We start from the raw sequence: 7,355 nt of genomic DNA on the forward strand, positions 1-7,355 counted from the left end.
TGCGTGAAGTCATCTACAAAAATCTGTCATCTATTAAAAGCATGGGATTCCAGTTACTCACTCGCACATTCGCTGGTACATTAGCAATACAGTTCTGCTACTGTACTTTGCCCAACTCTGTCAAAACAAAACCGACAAAAAGTCCCCCCCTTCCCTCACCTCCCACCAACCCTTAAAAATATATTAGTGTGTGGTAGTTTGCATGTGGTTTCATTTCAGCGCTTCTGTATGTTCGGCATTATGTATATTTGTTTCTCCACAGCTTCACTAGGCGTTAATGAGTAATGACTGAAAGGTGCTAAAGAAATTGCCTTAGACCAGATGCCACTTCAGCAAAGAGGATTTTTTAACCAAACCATTCAGTTTCCAAGCACAAGATCAGAAACGCATAGTACTACAGAAATAGAAGAGAAATATTAACTCATGTTAAACATACACACAGACACATCTATGATGTTATTAGTTTCATTCTTCAATATATATATATATTCATACACACTTATCTATAATGCTATTCATTTTACACACTGGTTTGTGCAAATACATTTCAAAATTAGATAACTAAACCTGAAATGTCTAACACCTGGTGCCACAGTAGCAATATGTGCAAGAATCTGCACCTGGCAAAACCGGAAACGGATCGAACTGCTATGGAGTGGGAGTCTTATCCATTTGCTCAAGGCCACACCCACATCTTTCCCTTGAAGCAGTTAGGCTGTGTGTGTTTCTTGGGGCGGTTACTGGTTTACAGTTGTAGTAGCTCTGAGCATGCTGTCCCGGTTAGCAGGCATGTCTAGATTGCCTCCCGTATGCATGTGCATGCATGTCTGTAGGTGGGTGACCTGGGACATCCTTGCATCCCATCCTGGGTGCAGTCCCAGGTCATGCTCTGTGCCTGCCAGGTTAGGCACCCACTCTCCATGGCCCTATAAGGATACAGTGGCTTCTGGAAATGGATGGATGGTTTTTAAAAATCCCAGTCCAGAGATAGCTCCAGCATGGTGTTCTTCAAGCATGCAGTCTGCAGTGGGAAGAGGCAACTGGTTCATGCAGCCACCCCACCGCCATTGCAGTAGTCACAGGGCAGCTCAAAGAGGGCTTGTCAGGCTTTCACTTCAAGTAAATGAGATATCCTCACTATTTAAGCAGCACCTTCCGATTCTCAGAAGGTTGAATCAGAGGCGGGGTTTATCCTGGCAAGCAGCAGGCACAAGGTGGGGTCCATCACGGACAGGGTGCCAATCCATCGCAGGCCATACACACACAGACAGACCCCCACGCACACCAGGGCTGATTTTCCCAGAAGCCAGTTAAGGTCCCAACATATCTTTGGACTGTGGGGGGAAATCAGAGCACCTGGACTAAACCCATCCAAACAGAGGGAGAACACACAAACCCCACACAGACAGCACCCCAGGCCCCAGTGCTGCAAGGCAGCAGTGCTGACCACTGTGCCTTCCCAAACCCAGACAAATGGAAGACAATTCTCAACAGTATGTCTTTCTATTTTGGCCTTGCTGCCTTCCAGAACTACAAGATACCAGGAACAAATAATAGGATACATTGCTTTGGTTCATCTCACTAAAACGGCTGGATTAATATTAGGAAGGAGGCATGAACCTGCTGCAGTTTCGTAGAGCAGGACCAAGTGGATTTTGACCAGATAAGTGTTCACTGCTTCTTCTTCTTGGGGAGAGCACCGTGAACTGTGATCTCTTCAGAAAAAAGAGAAAGCTGTTCCACCACACTTCCATATTCACATCAGAAAATGCACACTGTGGGATGGCTTTCCAGACAAGATTGTCTCAAAAATGTTTTGGTGGGGTCAGTACGCAACACAGATTTCAAAACTTAAATGCAGAAAGAAGAACAGCAGGTTTTGTGGGTTTTGAGTCTATCAGTCCGTTGAGGATCGTCATCGTGCTTACCCTTACAGATCTCCCAGCTTTCAGAACCCGTTTTCAGCTTTTATAGTTCCCCCAAAATCATAATCGGCAATTTCAGCAAGAATCCACAGGTGTGCTCAAAGAGAGTGGTTTTTCAAACCAAAGGAAAATGTTGCACACATGGTACAAAACATGCTTTTGCTTTAACTCGGAGTGCTCCTGTGACACTCAATGGATTCAGTGGGTCCCTGTCAATAACCTGTCTTTCTTTCACCATGAAAGAGAATAAAAATTGCAAGCCAAATGCAATCATTTCAATTTTCAAAGGTCACTGGGGCCTTTACCGATCATGGCCTCCTAAGAACCCCCGTCTATGAACTGGCTTCTTCACTGTGGTCTCCTCTCCACTGAAAGCTGGTGTTTGTTGATCATACTGGCACACTATGGCTGCCATTGCATCATCCAAGTGGGGCTACACATTGGTGGTGGTGGTGGAGGGAAGTCTCATCTACCTGGATAGTGGAGGGTAAGGATTATTATGACTGTTTTACCTCTCAGCACAAATGGTTGGATGCAAATCTGCAAATTCCTCAGCCAAAGTCCCTCTGGCTGTGATGTGAGGCAGCTATGGTGAATCCCTTTCCCTGTGTGTGGTGGTCTGGAGGATGTCGGACCCCCCCTGAGGGAGGGGTGTATCCAGCAGCTCACCGTCTCACTGGGCCCGTGCAAATGTGGGCTCTCGTCCTGCGCGGATGTCAGGCGTCTTCAGCCCGCTCCGCGTTTGCGGTCTTTGTCAACACGGGGCCCAGAGGCCTCGGCCCTCGGAAAGACTCCGGCTGCCGGCGGACAGCTCTGAGCCGCTGGAGCCGAGCCACCGGCAGCAGGATCTGGCACCTTCCCACATCTTTCCCGGAAAGGCTGTGCTGTGAGAGAGACATGCGAGCGGGGTGCTGGGGCCCGGCGGGGAAGGTCACGCAGAGAGCCTCAGACGCTTCTTCACGGACAGGCAAGGCCCGCTATCCGGGAGCCATGGAAATCCCAGGAGTGGGTTTGTAGAGGATTTGTTCACCGACCTTCAAAAAAAAAAAGCAGTCGAGTATAAAAATTAAGGGTTAATCATCGCCTTTATCTGCTGTGATGATGCAGGTTCTTTATTTGTAATATCTCTGTAGTTACACTGGAGACAGGCTGTCTGGTCTATCGTTAATAATTCAGTTTCAAACTGAGCAGACCTGTGAAGTAGATCTGCACGCCAGTATGTGGTTTTCAGAGTCCTATTTAAAACTCACACCTTCACACATAGACACACATCATTTGTATTGCTGTCCGTGTAAGAGCGCTTCTTGTCTCCCATGCTCTTTTTTTTTTTTCACTGCGCCTGGTCTGCTCCTGGGTGGCAGAGTGGCTCCGAGGTTAGCACCGCTGTCTGATGGTGTGGCGCTGGGGCCTGGGGTCCAGTTCTGGACCTGGGGCGCTGCTGTGTGCGTGGAGTGTGCATGTTTACACAGGGTTTCCTCCCACAGCCCGAAGACATGCGGGTGGGTTAATTGGCTTCTGGGAAAATTGGCCTTGGCAAGAGCGTGTCTCTCTCTCTCTCGGCCCTTCCCTATTCACCTGCACCCCTGAATTGGGTGAAGCAATCAGAAAACAGATGGACGAATGTATTGCCTGCTCCTCTGAAATGCAACTCCACACAGCACGAAAGTAGACCCAAAAGCAAAGTCTTAGCCACTTGTAGACTTCTACAGCTCTCTTTCCTCAGCTCTATGGCCATTTCAGCCTCCTACACCTCTCTCTGCTTCCTTCATGGTCAACACCGTTTCGCAGGACTCCCCTCTATAAAACCAGTTTGTTTGTATTTTTTTCATTGCTGCAGGGGGACCACCCGTGCTTTCAGTGTGGCTGCAAACATTCAGAGTGAAACAGTCGAGCAGAAACCTCAGCCGGCCGATACATCCAGTGTGGCAGTGCGCTCGTCTTCGAGCTCAAGCTGAGCTCTGAACGTAGCCCAGAACTGAGACACGAGGCTCAGTAGGTTACTAAGTGTTACTTTTTGAAAACGGGCGATAAATGCAGATTAAGGGCTGTCCTGGGCAGCCCCTGCTGTACCCTTCAGCGTTTACTGCACTAGTACAGTTTTAGACCGTTTTTGAATTGTAGTAGCATTACCACATTTTTATAACTACTCCACAGTCAGAGAATAACTGCAATTATTGTATCTGTGAATCCGAGTTTAGATGAGAAACAGCACCCTGCGCTATTGTATCAGGCGGCTTTTGTACGAGTCGTCAGACGCTTCGTTCTGGTGAGTAAAAACTATCCCAGAAGGTAAAACGGATTTTAAAGTGAACTGGTAGCAAGCACTAAGTCTAAAACATATAAAAGGTAATTTTCTTGAACTGTCTGTAGGTGTTTTTGATTTACCGTTTATTTTTTTTTTGGAACACCATCTTGAGGATGCCTTTTTAACGCCGGGTTTCAATGGGAACGAAGACAGACCAAAAGGCCGCTTCATGTTTTCACAATTTCATATAAACGCGGGCTAAATTTCCACACAAAAAAACTCACACCGCACAGAAATATTTTCAATTTCCCTACTCTCTCGTCCACAACTACCTCTTTTTTAAATTCTTTTAATTTTGCAAACCTTTTCAGTGGTTATAGTGGGACAGCGAAAGCGCCTGAAAAAATGCAATATCATCTTTGTAAAAATACTATAGGGGTTTTAAAAACAACGTTTCCATCAATAGCTATGTTATCAGTATAAATGGTGGGCATTTTCAATGTAGTTGTATCAGTACTCATGGCTGTGATAGTTTCACTGGCCTCCAAGCTCTGAACACCGTTTATCCTCGTCATAGAAACCAACACACTGGGGATCTCTCGGGCCTAGTCTGAAGGTTTGTAAAGAACGAAAAAACACCCTTCTCGTTTTTATCATCTTTTGGTGCTTTTGGAATGGTGTTCAACTGCATTAGGAAAGAAAAGAGAATTATGTATCGTGACCCGCGTTAGACCAGCAGTGCAGTTTTAAGATGCAAGTCTTATCAAGGTCTGGAAACCGTTACAAATCGCTACAGATTCAAACCATATACAAAATGGAAGGTAACAAGTGACGGCACAGACGGTGTGCTGGCTGCTGTCTGGGCTTTTCTTTCCAAAGCAGTAAAGCTTGACTTCGCAGGTACGCTTACTCATTGTGGAGTAACACTTAGCTATCACTGCGCAGGCAGACGTCCAGACAGAGAAAACGTAGGCTCAGACAGTTTCCCGTTCAGACAAACGTCTGCACGGCTACAGCATTTCTAAAAGCGCTGCAGCTTCGTCACCGTCTTCCCCTTTATCATCTTTACTTTGCTTCGCTCTTTGTTGTAACGATCGTGAGCAACGTACCGTGAGGCAGCGCTCTCTTTAATAACCGAATGGCTGTTGCACCAGGGTGTGTGATCCGTGACATCTGGTAATTAAAGAAAACAGACGATTACTGCAGGGGTTTTTTTGTTCAATGTTCGCTGCAGGCGTGAGCTGCCGCCCCCGTGATCTTTAACACCTACCGTGTCAGAACAGTTCAATTCCACGCTGAAAAGCAGAAAGGAAGAGTGTTTCGGCTGATCAAGCGCCCTTCTCCGAAGAAGCCTCCACAGCCAATGCATGTTGACTTAAGATCACTTTATTAGCCATATATAATTTCTTGCATTAGGAATTTGTCTTTTCACCTACCCCAACTGGCTCTGCATGAGACTCAGGCAGGGAGAAAAGCTTGGGATCAGAGCACAGGGTCAGCCATTGTACAGCACCCCTGGAGCAGCTGGGATTAAAGGCCTTGCTCAGGGGCCCAACAGAGTAGGATTCCTCTGCCAGTCGCAGGATTTGAACCAGCCACAGCTGCAGATCCAGAGCCACCGCTCAGCCCTTGGCTCAGCCCCCCCCCCCGAACCTAAGCTGCACTGCTGGATTCTAGTTTCGCTCAGCAGTGGATTAAAGATTGGCAGGTTACCACAATTCTTTAAAAAGAATAATTCAATCAAAAAGTTTTCGCAGCAAGGCTCTGCACCCGCCTTCTTTAGTCTGCAAACTATTTTAAAGCAGTCTCATCGATTTGGAAAGAACCGTGCATTGTGCAAAGTCACAGGTGTTTGAGCGAGGGTATTTCAGCAATCACGGTGATGTTGTAACCTAGCTTGTCGGTTTTGTGAGCTCTCTCGCCAAGCGACGAGCTGAGGAGCGGTCTGTGGTCCTCGGCAGGCTTTGCACGAGGCAACATTGCGGGTTAACAGACTAAAAACGGCCCACTTTCAACTGAGAGGCAGGTTTGGATTGGTCAGCAAGGGATTTTTTTTTTAAGTCCTTGTGCAGAAACCAGTTGAAAAAACAAATCTAGAGAGAAAAGCTTGCAGGCAGGTGGCTGAGGACCAAGCCAGCACGTATGCACTGACAGTACTGGCTGAGCCTTTCTGGTTTCCGTTTTCTCATAACGGCTGGGAGATGGGAGACGAGCTGTGGTTTTAACACCCGACTGCACGCAGTGGTCTTGCTGTACAGAGCGGAGACACTGCTGCCTTCTTGCTGGCTCAGGGGAGGTAGGGACTTGCAGCAGTCTGACACAAGCCAGGAGAGGGGATCAAACACCGAGCAGGCCGTCCGCGTTACAGTGGCTTTTCAGTCTTGTTGGTCACCATTTTCAGGTCGACATCCAGCAACACAGCCCTGCGTCCTTTCAAACCCTGCCCCAGAATCAAACTTTGGAATGGTTAGGGAGAAGGTCTGCAGGAGGCCTGCTGGCTATTTCATACAGACTAGAGGGGATACCCCCCTACAGATTGTACAGATTGCGGGTGGTAGCAATCAGATCAAACAGCAATTCTTAGTCTGAGTTACAGCAGGAAAACAAAACACTTGGGGTAAGTCAGATAACATTCCACATGTGTGCAAGGGATTTTGGACAAACTGTACATGAATATGGTCAGCAGTGAGCTTAACATAGAGTAATTTTCCTCTGTGTTGAAGGCTTTTTAAGCGAAGAGGCCTGGGTTCGTGCATTCAGTCTTTCAGTCTGAAGCTGCAGCAGGAGGAAAGAACGTAGTACTTATCACCACGATCGGTATCTTCCAAGATCTACATCCTTCCTGCTTTCACAGGCAGTGCAAGGCAAACAAAGGTCCATGCAGGTAGGAGAGGACAGCTTTATCATCCAGTGTGTCACAAAAGAGACAAGCGAGTGACTTGGTGAGAACAATAAAAAAAAAGAAAGGAATTATTACTCATTCTTGTAACATCCCTCCCACTATGGAAGAAAGGCAAACAGTTTTCCATACTTTGATGTAAGGCTTTTATAGGCTGCCAGTGACCTTAATTAGGCACCACACCTGCGCCCAGTTTATCACACTAATAGTGCTCATTGTGAAACTATTGTTACAGAGTGAACTGTCCAATTCCTTATGTACTGAATGTATGTAAAAGTAGATATTA

General features: G+C 46.9%; 1 long non-coding RNA gene across 1 annotated transcript; it reads right to left on the reverse strand.

Moving 5' to 3' along the window:
- Positions 1-1,484: 1,484 nt before the first annotated feature.
- LOC148650058 (uncharacterized) lies at positions 1,485-6,134 on the reverse strand. Its single transcript, XR_015926009.1, has 2 exons — positions 5,280-6,134; positions 1,485-2,959 (listed from the first exon to the last, which is right to left on the reverse strand). It is a non-coding gene; the product is annotated as an uncharacterized LOC148650058 (long non-coding RNA).
- Between the last annotated feature and the right edge of the window lie 1,221 nt (positions 6,135-7,355).

This window comes from Lepisosteus platostomus, chromosome 13, assembly GCF_059453375.1.
Source record: "Lepisosteus platostomus isolate fLepPlt1 chromosome 13, fLepPlt1.hap1, whole genome shotgun sequence".
Lineage (NCBI taxonomy): Eukaryota > Metazoa > Chordata > Actinopteri > Semionotiformes > Lepisosteidae > Lepisosteus > Lepisosteus platostomus.